Here is a 14758-nt window from a genome sequence, read left to right on the forward strand (position 1 = left end):
CTGCATACCCATCGGGGAACATCAACTGCTGTTGCACCCACAAGAGAATTTCCCTCATAGCTGGCCTTCCAAGATTGAACCATGCCTTTTGGCTTCGTCCAGTTCTGCTTTCCTTTCGGTTCTTTCATGTTTTGTAACGGCCTATCACATAGCGCCTCCAGATTGACTCTAGCCTTAGTATTATCCTTTGACTTCCCATCTATGCGGAACAATGTACCAAAAAGTGCCTCGGCGATATTCTTCTCAGTGTGCACCACGTCGATGTTGTGTGGGCAAAGGAGGTCTTTGAAGTAATTAAGGCAGATCCCATAAGCATGTTTTGTGAGTCCATGCATGCTTAGTATTATACCCCTTGAAGTACCCTGGACGTTGTGGATCTGGCTCGAGAGCGTTTAACTGATCCAGGGTCTGTTGGCCTGTCAATGCAGGTGGTGCAGAGTTTTTGACAACTCTACCCCTGATGAAGTCCTTCTTGTCTTTCCTGAACTTATGGTGAGGATCCAGGAACTGTCTATGCATGTCGAAGCAAGAAAATTTGCGACCGGCCTGAAGCCAACGAAACTCAAGAGCTCCCTTACATGTGGGGCACGGGAACCTTCCATGCACACACCAGCCAACGAATAGCACATACGCCGGCAAGTCATGCGTCGAGTACATGTACCAGACACGCATTATGAAGTTCCGTTTGCTAAAGGCGTCGTATGTCTTGAACCCATTATCCCAGGCTTCTTGCAATTCGTCTTTAAGCGGCTGCATGTACACATTCATATTTTTCCCCGGATAGTTGGGTCCTAGAATTATCAACGTCAGGAAAATGTTCTTTCTTTGCATAATCTGTCCGGGGGGAGATTGAGTGGAAAGACAAATACGGGCCAACAACTGTATTGGGCTGCCGTCATACCAAACACACTGAACCCATCCGTGCTAATGCCGACTCGAGGATGCCTCAGATCTGCCGCTTTGTCAGCATGTAATTCATCAAACTTTTTCCATGCAACACCATCCGATGTGTGTACCATCATCAGATTCCCATCTGCATCTAGTTCGGTTCTTTTGCCTGTTTTGTGCCATGTCATCTGTCTGGCCGTCTCTTCGACCATGAAAAGACGTTGAAGTCTTGGTATGATTGGCATATACCAAAGAACACTAACGGGGATTTTGGTCTGTGTCTTCTCACCCATACCGTTGTCTACCACAATATACCTGGAAGACTTGCAAATGGCACAATAGTTCAAGTCCGCATAGTCAAGCCTAATAAGGCACATCCTTTCTCACAGGCATGTATCTTCTCATAGGGCATCTTCAGTGCACGGAGGATTTTGTCCGAATGGTACAGGTTTGCAGGCATTACATGGCCTTTGGGTAGAAAGCGTCCAAATACTGTCATAATTGCGTCATAGCATTCTCTGCCCAAGTTGAACTGAGCCTTCAGAGCCATTACTTGTGAGATGGCATCCAACTGACAAAGCTCAGTGTGCTCGTGGAGCGGACGTTTTGAAGACTCCAACATTTCATTGAAGGCCTTTGCAGATTCCTCCATCTCCTCGTCCGGATCCCGAGCATCATCATAGTCTTGCACCATGTTTCCCATCCCGGTACCATGCTCGTCGGTGCGATGACGATCCACCTCAGCTCGGTCACGTTGGGCAGACTCACCATGAAATGTCCACACCGTATAATCAGGCGTAAAACCACTCTTCTCCAGGTGTTTGCCCATTTCAACCTCTGTCTTCTTTTCCCAATTGGCGCACCGGAAACAGGGGCACCAGGTTTTCTTCTGGCCATTTGCAAATGCGGCTTGCACAAACCCCTTGGTTTTTGTGAACCATTCAGCGCTCCATTTGTTCTGACCAGTGTGACCGGTATACATCCACTCACGGTCACTCATCTTGACTTTCAGAGCTACTGGACACACAACAATTATATATGTAATTCACCATGTATATACTCATCAATTGATCTACTTTGTCAATTTTATTACGTCCATGCAACCTACACTCTAATAGGTAATGATAGGTCCTAATCCCACCCGTGTATGTGTAGATTGGGTTCATTTTCCCATGCTATGCTCTGGATCCGACGCAAAATTTTGGCAGCACCTCCCCGCTATTCTCCTGATACACGTCTCTGCAATAAACAGAGAGGATGTGTACCCGAAGAACAACTGGGGAGGCACTGACGAAATTTATGCGTCGGATCCGGAGCAAAGCATATGGGAAAACGAACCCAATCTACACATACTCGGGCTGTCCATGGATAGCGTTGGACAATTCAAAAGAATCAAGGTTATAAATATGCAAATGCATGCATATTTATAACTATGACGCTTTCGAACGGGAGACACATATTGGTTACGCATACTGATGATTCAAGACACATATATAGCTAGCTATCAAGTTTCATCGGAATAGATCAAATAATTAATGGGGGAGGAGGACTTGTCATTTGTGCTCACCCACGAACGAAGGGGCAGAGCTCGTCAAACGCACGGCGAGGTCGTCGAACACCAAACCTCGCAGCGATGAAACAACTGCACATTTAAAACTACTCGATCAACACAATTATATATATGATGTTTTTCATAACAAAATCGAAAAATATATAACCTAACTAATAATTCACAAATATATGACCCCGTCGGCCTCTGGAAGGCCAAAGAACACCTTTTCGGAAGGTGTCGGGGGTCGGAGTGTCCTGTCGGTGTCGGGGTGCCGTGTCGGGGTCGGGGTGCTGTTTCGGGGTCGGGGGGTCGGGGTCAGGGGGTCGGTTGTCGGGGTGTGGTGTCGGGGTTGGGGGGTCAGGGGGTCGGGTGTCGGGGGGTCGGGGTCGGGTGTCGGGGTATCGGGGTGTCGTGTCGGGGTCGGGGTGTGGTGTCAGGGTGTCGGGGGTCGGGGGTAGGGGTTGGGGTGTCGGGCCGGGGTGTCGGGGTGGCGTGTCGGGGTCGGGGTGGCGTGTCGGGGTCGGGGTGTCGGGGGTCGGTGTCGGGGTGTCGGGGGTCGGGGGTCGAGGGTCGGGGTGTCAGGCCGGGATGTCGGGGTGGCGTGTCGGGGTCGGGGTCGGGGTGTCGGGGGTCGGGGTCGGGGTGTCGGTGTCGGGGTGTCGGGGGTCGGGGTCGTGGTGTCGGGGGTCGGGGTCGGGGTGTCGAGGGTCGGGGGTCGGGGTCGGGGTGTCGGGGTGGCGCGTCAGGTTCTTCTTCTTATTATTATTCTTATTCTTTCTTCTTCTTTCTTCTTCTTCTTTTCTTTCTTCTTCTCCCTCCTCTTCCTCCTCCTCCTCCTCCTCTTCTTTCTTCTTCTTCTTCTTCTTCTTCTTCTTTCTTCTTCTCCTTTTTCCTCTTCTATATTGTTCTGTTTTTCAACTTTCTTCTTATTCTTCTTCCTTTTTTTTTCCTTTTTCCTCTTCTTCTACTTCTTCTTCTTTTTTTCAACTTTCTTCTTCTTCTAATAATCTAAACCTAAATCTAGCACTAACCTAAACCAACCACTAACCTAAACCTATCAATAACCTAATTAAACCTAAACAGCAAAGAAAAACTGTAGAAAAAAACAAAAAAATGCTCACCTTGGCTCCTCTCGATGGAGGATGGAGGGGGCGGCGCGGGCGCAGGGGCGGCGGCGAGCCTGGCTCCGGGGCGGCGCCGAGCCTTGCTCCGGGGCGGGGGGCGCGAGGCGGACGCAGGGGCGGGGGGCGCGAGGCAGACGCAGGGGCGAGCCTGCTTCCGGGGGCGGTGCAGGCACAGGGGCGGCGGCGAGCCTAGCTCCGGGACGGGGGGCGCGAGGCGGACGCAGGGGGCCCGCGGCGAGCCTGGCTCCGGCGCGGGAGACGGGACGCCGGGGCGGTGGCGGGTGGTGGGGGCGATGGGGCGAGGGGCGGTTGCGGGTGGCGGCGGCGGCGACGAGTGGTTGGGACGGTGGGGCGACGGGGCGAGGGGAGGTGGGGCAAGGGGGCGGCGGTGGGTGGCGGGGGCGGCGGCGGGTGGCGGTGGTCGTCGGGGAGGAGGGGATCGAAACAGAGAGAGATGGGCGGGGTTGGGGCTCGGCCGTTAGTAACCTAAACGTTTGCCATCCGCCCCCCTTTGTCGTCCGGTTACTTGCTCTTTGCCGTCTGCTAACAGACGGCAAAGAGGGGGGCCGTTAAGTTTTTTTTAACCAGCTCGTCAGTGGGGCCCCCTCCCTCTTTGCCCTCTGCTAGCCGACGGCAAAGAATCTTTGTCGTCTGCTAGCGGACGGCAAAGAACTGGCTGATGGCAAAGAAGGTCTTTGCCATCAGCCAGTTCTTTGTCGTCTGCTTTTGGGTAGCTGATGGCAAAAAGCTTCTTTGCCGTCCGCTAGCAGACGGCAAAGAGCTGGCAGATGGCAAAGTAGCTGATTCCAATAGTGTGCCTCTTATGCTTCAGTAAGGTAGCAAAGTTCCTCCATGAAGGAGGAAGCTTAGTGATGATACCTCCGGCAACAAATTTGTCTGGTAGCATAAAACTGAAGTGCTCAAGTTCTCTAGCAAATGATTGTATCTCATGAGCTTGCTCAACCATGGAGCGCTCTTCAGTCATCCTGTAATCATAGAATTGCTCCATGATGTACAGCTCAGTGCCAGCATCCGAGACCCCAAACTTGGCCTCGAGTGCATCCCACATATCTTTTCCATTATCAATCGACGCATAAGAATCAACTATGTTCTCACCAAGAACACTCAAGAGAGCAGCCTTAAACAGAGTATCCATTTTCTGAAAGGCTTGTGCCTGTTGAGCATCAAGGTCCCCTTCAGGTTTGCCAAGAGTGGCGTCATAGCAACTCATGGTTTAAAACCATAAGACTGCTCTCACGCACCACCTCTTATAGTGGATACCCTCAAACATAGGAGGTCTCATGGAAGCAGCAAAACCACTTGGTGTAAATTGCCTATGATAAGGTTTTTGGATTGTTGGAAATATGAGCAATTTACCAAATGATTTTATTAACAGAAATACTAGATCGAGCACGACTAGTATAGCAGTGATAAAGCAAGTCATGCGATTTGACAAAGAGAAGGTAAACAGCAACTTCACATATGAACTGTAACTAAACACATCTAGAGCAGACAGTATAGCAAGTTGCATATATGAAGTAGAACCTAACACATGTAGGGCAGAAACTAGAGCAAAGAACTGTGGCAGGACGTCTAACAGAAAGAGCATAAATACGTACAGGACAGCAGCAGCAGAAGCACTGGACTTGGGGTCGACGTCCTCTCCAGCCATGTCGTCGATGAGGTCGTCGACGTCGGGGAAGTAGTCGTCGGAGTCCGTGATGAAGAAGTCAGTAGTCGCTAGAGGAAGGAGAAGTTCTGGTGCACCGTTCGCATTCAAACTCCACTTTCGCAACCCGCGGCGCGTCGTGACGAGGCGAGGCGTGGCGTGGCGTGGCGTGGCGTGGCGTGGCGAGGCGGGCGGCGGAGGAGGAGCGCGCGTGGATATCCCTCTTATTCTCATGCTCGTACAAGTGGGGAAAGAACCTCCCTTATAAGGAGGTCCAACTCCCACTAAACTAGCAATGTGGGACTAAACTTTAGTAGTATCCCTTGCCTTGCACAAATAGACTGAGTGGGCCTCTAGGATTTATTAGGAATTTCTGAAATAGTTATTGGGCTGCCCAAAATAGACTAAATTCCAGCATTCTGGATATAGTACTTCGTACACATGTACAGTTCGTTGCTTTAATCTGCACAGCATCTGAAACAAAAAAAGGTGTGACTCCAATATATTTCTACCACATGTAGGTTAATTGTGTTGCCATTTTCCACCACATTCCCAATTTCCCTGCCAATATCAATATGTTTGCGAGTTATAACCTTGTATTGTTAAGCATCTTGTGAATATTTCAAAATATTTCAGTTCTATGTTTCCTTTATCTCTTTTTGGCCATAGAGGACTGAGTTACAAACATGTGGCTTCCTTTTTTTTCGAGAAAACATCAAGCTTCGTTGCAAAGAGTTTATTTTTGCCTTTCTCCACGGAGCTTCTTTGGTCTGCTGAACAACCTTCACATATTAACAATGTTTGTCGTGGATATTGGAGATAGCCTTGGAATAGAGCAACTCAAAGACATGCAACACCTTAGAAATATGTTGGAACTGTTAAATTTGAGCAAAATAAAGAGTGGGGCGGATTCAAAAGAAGCGAATCTCAGTTAGAAGCACAATCTAAGTGAGTTGTTGTTCCATTGGGACCAAGAAATAGATGATAGGCCTACAGATGTGGAAGAAGTGCTCCAGTGTTTAGAACCTAATGGTAATATCCAAAATTTGGAGATACGTGGATGTCATGGCCTAGAAATATCACAATGCATGAGAAAGTCTCAAATGTTTGAATACTTGAGAGAACTCAAAATGCATGATTTCCGAAAATGCAAGAGTATACCTGTCGTATGGTTCTCTGTCTCTCTGGAGATTTTGTCCTTACGGAAGATGAATAGCCTGACTACACTATGTAATAACCTTGATGTGGAAGCTGGAGGACGCATGACCGCTCTGCCAATTTTCCCTGGGTTGAAGAGGATGGAGTTGATTGATTTACCAAGCTTGGAGATGTGTGCAGAAAATCGTGTGGGAGAGCCTAGTGATAGCCTGGTAACAATCCCAGTGCTTGAAAAGCTAACAATCCAAAAATTGCCCCAAGCTTGCAAGTATTCCAATGATCCCCATTGTAAGCGCATTGGCAATATTTGGAGCTCACAGTACTGCAGTCGGTTTAGTTTGTATGAGCATCCGTTTGGGCTCTTGGCCATTTCTCGTCGAGTTAACTCTTGGGTCTCTGGAAGACATAGCCATGTTGCCGCTAGGCGCCTAGCAAAGCGAAAGTGAAAGACCAGTTGGAAAACTTAAGAGTTTGACTCTAGAAGGCCCCAATAGCTTGGTCAGAAGCTCTGGATTGTCCAGATCACACCTGATGGTTTGGAAATGCTTTTCTTTTGTGGAAAAGCTGACGTTTCAGAGATGCAATAATCTTGTCTGCTGGCCAACAGAGGAGCTCCGGTGCTTGGATTGCCTCCGCTTTCTGTATATCCAAAATTGTGACAACTTGAAGGGGGACACTTCATCATCTGATGAGGAGAGCCTTCCGCTGTCCCTGGAATATTTGGGGATTTTCCTCTGCCAAAATCTGGCCAAGCTGCCTTGGAACCTTGGAAATCTAGCCAACCTGAGGAGTCTGGTTGTGAGTGTGTGCAGTGACTTGAAAGCGTTGCCTGATGGGATGTGTGGCCTCACCTCCCTTAGGTCATTAGAGATGTATTACTGCCCAGCTATGGTGGAATTCCCGCATGGTCTCCTGGGGCATTTGCCAACCCTCGAATGCTTAGTCATAAGTCTCAGCCCGGAGTTGGAAAGGCGATGCAGAGAAGGTGGGGAGTATTTCCACTTGGTCTCTTCTGTCCCACGTAAGACGATTGGTTATTATTGATGAGGCGTCATGAAAATCCAGAATAGATGTGAAGTAAATCGGCACACATATTAGTGCCCTGGTAAACTATCTATCTCCCTTCTGTCTAAATAAATAAATGCTCTGACATCAAATCCAGTGATAACATGCGATGGTAACACGTTGAATCGATGTACATGCAGGTCCGAATCGATGTCGATCCGCCCCCATCTTGCCGCTGTGCGCGCCGCGGCCTGAGGGGCAGAACACAGAGAGGGGAAGAAGGTGTTAGCTAAACTACCGAGTAGCTAGCTCTCCCAGGATCAAACTAAAGAGAATCAGAGAGCAGCTTTGCGTGGTCGCTGTTGTACGAGATCAAAGGAAGACACAAGACACTGCAGCTCAATCTACAAGCACTCACACACACTTGCAATAGAGAAGCTCACGTACACTACTACACCTTTGAAGCTTGATTGCTTGAGTTTACAAGAGATGGATGCATGCCCTTTTATAGGGGATTACAAGCTGGTGGTGAGCAACACGTGCACAGCCACGTACACACACTAGAAACTACACTACGTACTAGGATTTACTACTTGCATGTACAGCTCATGCATGCACTATTCTCCTGGTGACACATCACTTCCTTACTAGCTAAGTCTTGCCGACATGCATTGGATATTTCTTGCTGCTAGCAGCCGTAGCAAATGCTTCTTGCTAATGTCCTGATATTTTGACTGCCACTGATAGTTTGTACTGCTACGTTTGCTTCTTGCCATCCTGCAGCTACATGGCCTAGATATTTTGAGGCAACAAGATTATTTCCAACAGAAGGAAGCGATGATGGAATAGGGCCTCCTCCGCAGCGCGCCCCGCGGCGTCAGGCAACCGCCATCCTACTAGCCAGACGGTGGGCTGCGCTGGCCGAGCAGATGATGGACCAACCAGCAGCAGAGGGGAGGGTGGGTTCGAAGCCCTCTGTGATTACCGGGCCCAATGGTCATTACTTCTCTTTGCGGAGGCCAGCAGTAGTAATATTTCATACAGGAGCGCGTTGCTATAATCTGTAGTACAGCAGAAGCAGGTGTGACTCCAGTGTATTTCTACCACGTCTCAGCTTGATATGTATTCCTGAAAAGTAGTAGCTCGTGCCATGTTCTACCACATACCAAATTTCACTGTCAATATCCACGCACAGAGTTTCAAATGCTTCTGATTTCAATCTATGTGTACATCATTGTTTTTTGTGTGTGTAGATAATCGATATGTGCCGTAGGAACAAGTCTTGTTTTCAGGTAGATAAACTTGGCAAAGCGAAGAATTTTTCCTCCACATAACAGAAATATCGTTCTGATTGTGAGATTGTTCCAATTCCTACAATGTGCATGACAATGGCAGTAATAATCTGACCTTATGTCTGCTCCTTTCTTGAGTTGCAACCTTTGGGAGCCTGACATGAAGCATCCTGCTACTACAACTACAGACTAGAGCAGATTTATTCACCTGTTCTCTTGTCCACAACTAACCATCACCAGATTAACTCTTCCATGAAATCAATGGTAGTACGGATCAAGCAGGCACAACGACTGATAACTGGTTGGTGGATGATCAGATTGTGGCGGTGTATGCGTCGACGAGCATCTTGCCGAGCCGGACCTGCGCCTGGGTGGTGACTGGTGAGATGTTTGATGCCGTTGGCGACGGGGAGCCCCATGGCATCCACGTACTTGAGGTTTGGCACCCGCACCGCCCTCTGCTCCTTCCTCACCACATCCAGCCACTTCCCCTGACACAACTCTTTCGCATTGGTAGGATCCACCGAGAATATCCCGGAAGTTAATATTTGTTGCTTGCTTCATCTCTAATACTTCCCTGCAACTGCTTAGTGTTAAGCTTTTGACTGCATGTGTGTGGGGAATTCTGCACATTTGCTACTAACTGACGCCAAGCAGCAGATTGCCGATGCCCAATGATCTCATCTCAGGTTTGCACAACTTGGAATTTGGACAGGCTCCAGAGGAACACTCATATAGTATGCCTGAACTCTGCACAGCCGTAAAGACCATGAACGACCAAGTGTTTCAGGTTAAAAAAAGAAAATCTGACAAATCAACTGAGCCTCATGTGTGCTCTGTTTTCCTGCATGCATAAAAATAAATACTGAAATCGCTTAAACGACACTGCTACCTAATCTGAAGCCACGGAAGAAATGGTTGGGCACATGAGATTCCGCGGATGATAAGTTGATAGCATGGATTGCTCACGCGATGCTTCCATGTATGTACCTGCAGGTCGGAATCTCTGGAAACCTCCACAGCAATAACGAATTAATGGACGAACTGTGAGAGGAGCTTCACCTCGGTCATCCGCCCCCATCTCGCCGTCGTCCTACCCGCCAGAGCGCACGCCGGGAGGGTGGGGTGGGGTGAGCGGCGGTGGTTCGAGGGTGGAGCTAGCAAGATGCGGCGTGGAGGCGAGCTAGCGAGATGCGGCGTCAGGATGGACGCCGTGGGCAGAGGCCCAATGGACACAAGCAGAGGAGAGGTTGGCTGGCCTGGGTGTTTACCCATTTCAGAAACAAAAACTATTCTATTTCCTTTTTTGCGGGTGAAAAACTATTATGTTTCCATTTGGCTTACCAATATGGACGTTTGGTTTCTGGGTGTATATACAGCCTACATGTAAAAAAAGTTTGGAATTACAAAAAAGTCAAAAAAATGATTTTTTAAATAAATTGACCTTCTATTGTACTACTTGTAAAATAATTAGGAATTACACAAAAGTAAAAAAACTGATTTAAAAAAAGTAAAGTTGACCTTCTATTGTACTTGTAGTGTTTACCCATTCCATAAATTGACCTTCTATTGTACTACTTGTAAAAGAATTAGGAATTACACAAAAGTAAAAAAAACTGATTTAAAAAAAATTAAAGTTGACCTTCTATTGTACTTGTACTGTTTACCCATTCCAGAAAAAAAATATCATTTTTCCATTTGGTTTACGGCTATGGACGTTTGTCTCCTGGATGTATATACACTGTATATATGCAAAAAAATAGTAATTAATTTTTTTTTAAATAAAGTTGACCTACTATTGTACTTGTAAAAAATCCACGAAGGAAAAACCCATATTGACTTCAAGGCAAAAAGTAAAAAAATTGAAGTCCAATAGGTGGGAAAAGTAACTTGTATATAGCAATATCTTTTTTTCCCAGAAGTCAACGCAAGTTTTTCCTTCACAAAAAATTATGTGCCAGTGCAAAAAAAGAAGTCATGTTTATTCAAAAGAAGAGGTTCTATAATTTTTTGACTTATTTTGCAAAGAAAATCCCATATGGTGTATCTACACCCATGAGCCAAATGGCATTTCCCTTAACAAAGCGAATAACTTTTCTTCCGCAAAACAGCAACAGCGTACTGGTGATAAGATTGTTCAAATTCGTACAATGTGCATAATAATAATTAGTGGCAATAATAATCTGATCTTGTGTCTACTTCACCCTTTAGTAGGAATCTTTGAGAGCACGACATGGAGCATCTTACCGATACTACTACAGAGTGCAGACAGATAAGGACAGCGATGCAAGAAGGATTTGTAATTCCAAACGTTTTGGCAGTAACGCAACGCAGCGCACACAGCACTTCTGGTCACACAGCTTGGATACAGACAGTTTTTTTTCTTCTTCTCTTTTTTGAGCAAAGGATACAGACAGATAAATTATTGGTCAGTATACGTAGAGGAGAACTAGTTAACGAGCGCTCCTTCGGAAGCCTCGCAACGATCAGCGCCATTTGGCGCGCTCTCAGCCATTCGCCACGTGTCGCGCTTTGGACGCTTCCTTCGGATTTTTTTTTTTTTCCGCAAACGTTTTCGGCTTTTTAAACGTTTTTTTCGGGTTTTTTTGACGTTTTGGTTTTCTCCCGGTCTTTCTTAGCTTTTCGATCAAAAAAAATTTGCGCAAAAAAACGCATTTTTTTTATTTTTCTTTCGCGAAAGTCACGGTTTTTCTTCCGCGAGAGGCACGGTTGTGCTTTATCGAGAGTCACGGCCGTGCCTTTCGGAAACGAAAAAAAACGTGTTTTTTCTTTTTTTTTCTTTCGTGAGAGTCACGGTTTTGCTTCCGCGAGAGGCACGGTTGTGCTTCCGCGAGAGTCACGGCCGTGCCTCTCGGAAAGGGAAAAACAAAACGCGTTTTCTGTTTTTTTTCTTTCGTGAGAGTCACGGTTTTGCTTCCGCGAGAGACACGGTTGTACTTATGCGAAAGTCACGGCCGTGCCTCTCGGAAAAGGAAAAAAAATACGCGTTTTCTGTTTTTTTTCTTTCGCGAGAGTCACGATTTTGCTTTCGCGAGAGTCACGGCCGTGCCTCTCGAAAACGAAAAAAAATGTGTTTTCTGTTTTTTTTCCTTTCACGAGAGTCACAGTTTTGCTTCCACGAGAGGCACGGTTGTGATTTCGCGAGAGGCACGAGTGTGCCTCTTTCGGAAAGGGAAAAAAACCGTGCTTCCGGTTCGGTTTTTTCATCCGGTTTTTTTCGTAAAAAAATTCGTCAAAACCTATCAACATGGGATCTAGTTTTGAAGATCTCGACGCGAGGAATCCAATGATGAAAACGGTTCGAGATTTGGACACACGGTTTAAGAGATAAAACGTTTTGAATAAACGACTCTACGAAAAAAGAGAAAACTCTCAGGTTGCGACAAGTGGCGCGCTGCATGTGCGCCACTTGTCGCGACCTGGGAAAGTGGAGTGTTCTTTGCAACGAGTACTCCTTAATTAATGATTTCGGTATACGTATCCATAAGATAAACGGATCGAGCTGTGAGGTGTGGGCCATGACTCACGTATGGGCCATTATTTCGGGCTGCCTATCTATTGTACTACTAGTATAGCTTTTTAAGAGAAGGACACACGAACGCCGTGCGTGGCTGAACCGAACGAACAAGCGACAGAGAAGCAATTTTTAGTCCCACATGGCTTAGCTTAAGGCAAGCACCCCTATTCATAAGCGCGCCAGGCTGTTTAGAGAGCATGCCAAAAAGAGAGCACATCCACATCAACCTGTGCGGTCTGCACATCTAGCAACCCTAACTGGATATTGAAATTGAATTCTTGTAGCATATGACACGTATGCCTGGTAATTTTTTTCTTTTTTATGTTTCGTAAATTATTAAAAAAACCTTAAACATTTTTTTGTATGGCTTACGTGTACAACTACTAAATAATTCCTTTTATCTCGTACACCTGATAAATAATTCATTTTATGTTAGTACACCTCGTAAACTAGTACTATTTTAAATAGAGAAACGCTTACCATCACCTCGTGGATCGCAGCAGCCGCGTCCGCCTCCTTCCCTTAAACGTGTCCATCCTCATGGACAATTTTGCAACAAAATCTCAGTTGCAACAGAATTGGCGGCTCACCACCTAGCCGATCTTTTAGCCAGCAGACGCGTTGCACGCCCCTTTTAAATAACCTCAAGCATTTGTTTTGTATCTACTACGTAAATGATCATGTGTTGCAACGGGGAATAGATATTCTAGTGGTTCAACATCAATCATGTTGAATATATGTGGTTAGGATTCTTATGTAACATAGTTGGCTTCTTTTTTTTTTTACTTTTAAATCACTCTTCTTCGATCTTCTTCTTCCCAGTTCATGATCCCCACCACTGTTAATGGCACATTCCCTCACATAATCCCCAACACTCTCGCAAACCCAAGGTATGTCGCAGCCATTGCAGCAAGAACAAACAAGCACCAAACCAACTTATAGATAGTGCACCAAAATATGCATCAGGTTGAAATTCTTGACAAATTTGACATCAGAACTAAAAATATATAGAAAATTACACATATGGAGATATGTGATATGTGGTGTGCTGAAGATACTGCTTTGATATGCCTAATTTTGCAAACATAATGTATATGCCTACTTTTGCAAACATAATGTAAGATTTATTGTGCATGCATATATCGTAGTATATAGCAGAACTAAAGTTGGATGGATGGATGGATGGATGGATGAATGAAAGCAAGGAGGATATTCCATTTTGTAATATGTGTGGCATTACCAAATATAGATCTTTAGAGATTTATTAGAGACTGAGCGTGATTGATTCCTTTCCATCAAGGCATTTCCAAATATACCAAAATTTATTTGATTTGAAAGATAAAATTCAGTTTATTTAGAATGGTAGCTAAAAAACAGTTTAATTGGATTGGTGGGATAGCGAATGCCTGAAAAACTAATCAGTGGAAGGGTGATGGACGTACATGGAAGGTTGGACAAAGGGTGTGGTGAGGAAAAACTAAAAGATGAAACCTTAGATCATTTTCAAGTAACAAAGACTACCCAATAAAATGAACTAGATGAAGTACATCCAAACCATCTCAACCGTCTATCAACAAGATCGAAGGGCTTGTTTGGTTGCGTTGTTTTAGCAAAAATAGTTTTCCATCAAATCATATAACCGTGTAACAAACTAAAACCATGTTTGGCTCCCATAGCAAAAACATGGGGTACCTCAATTTTAGTGTCTAGCGAGGCGTGCGTCGTCGAACGGCGCACCGCCCGCTCTCGACGCGTGTGCTCTTGGGCCTGCCCATGTGCTTAGGCGGGGTGGCCCTTTTTCGTTCTTCTCTTTCTCTTTTTTGTGTCTATTTTCTTTCTTTTTTTCTTCTTTAATTAGATTTCAGTGCATCAATTTTTTCATGATTTTGAAAAATGTTCTGTTTTCTAATTGTTCACAAATTTTAAAATGTCCCTGGATTTCAAAAAAAAGTTTCAAATTTTAGAAAATGTTCATGAGTTTTCAAAATATTTCCACATTAAAGAAATATTCGGTTTTTTAAGTGTTCACAAATTTGATGAATATTCAGCAAAAAATGTCGCTGATTAAACAAATGTTTGCGAATATAAAAAATTGTTCCCAAAGAGTTGAGAAAATGTTCGTCGATTCAAAAGGTGTCCATGAATTTGAAAAATGTTCAAGAATTTCAGTAAAATAAAGAATTCAGAAAATATTAAAATTTAGAAATGTTTAAGAATTTCAAAAAAAAGTTCACGAATTTGATTTTTTTCGTGATTTTAAAAAATATTCACAAATTCAAACATTGTTTGTGATTTTTGAAAATTTGTTGGACAATGAGATTTTAAAAATTGTTGGTTGTGACTATTAGTCCTTCTGCAAGACATAGGGTGTAGACTAGAAGTACAATAATGTTTGGACAATGAGTATGATCTTGCACTAAGATGTATCCAATGGTTTTATGTTCCTTTATCCTGTGAAATAGATACCAAGTGGCCATCTCATGATTCTATGGACTTGTAGGGAAATCATACTGATGTGCTTCGTGTATTGAA

The sequence above is a fragment of the Triticum urartu genome, chromosome 7A (genome assembly GCF_056163025.1).
Source record: "Triticum urartu cultivar PI428250 chromosome 7A, HENAU_Tu73, whole genome shotgun sequence".
Classification (NCBI taxonomy): domain Eukaryota; kingdom Viridiplantae; phylum Streptophyta; class Magnoliopsida; order Poales; family Poaceae; genus Triticum; species Triticum urartu.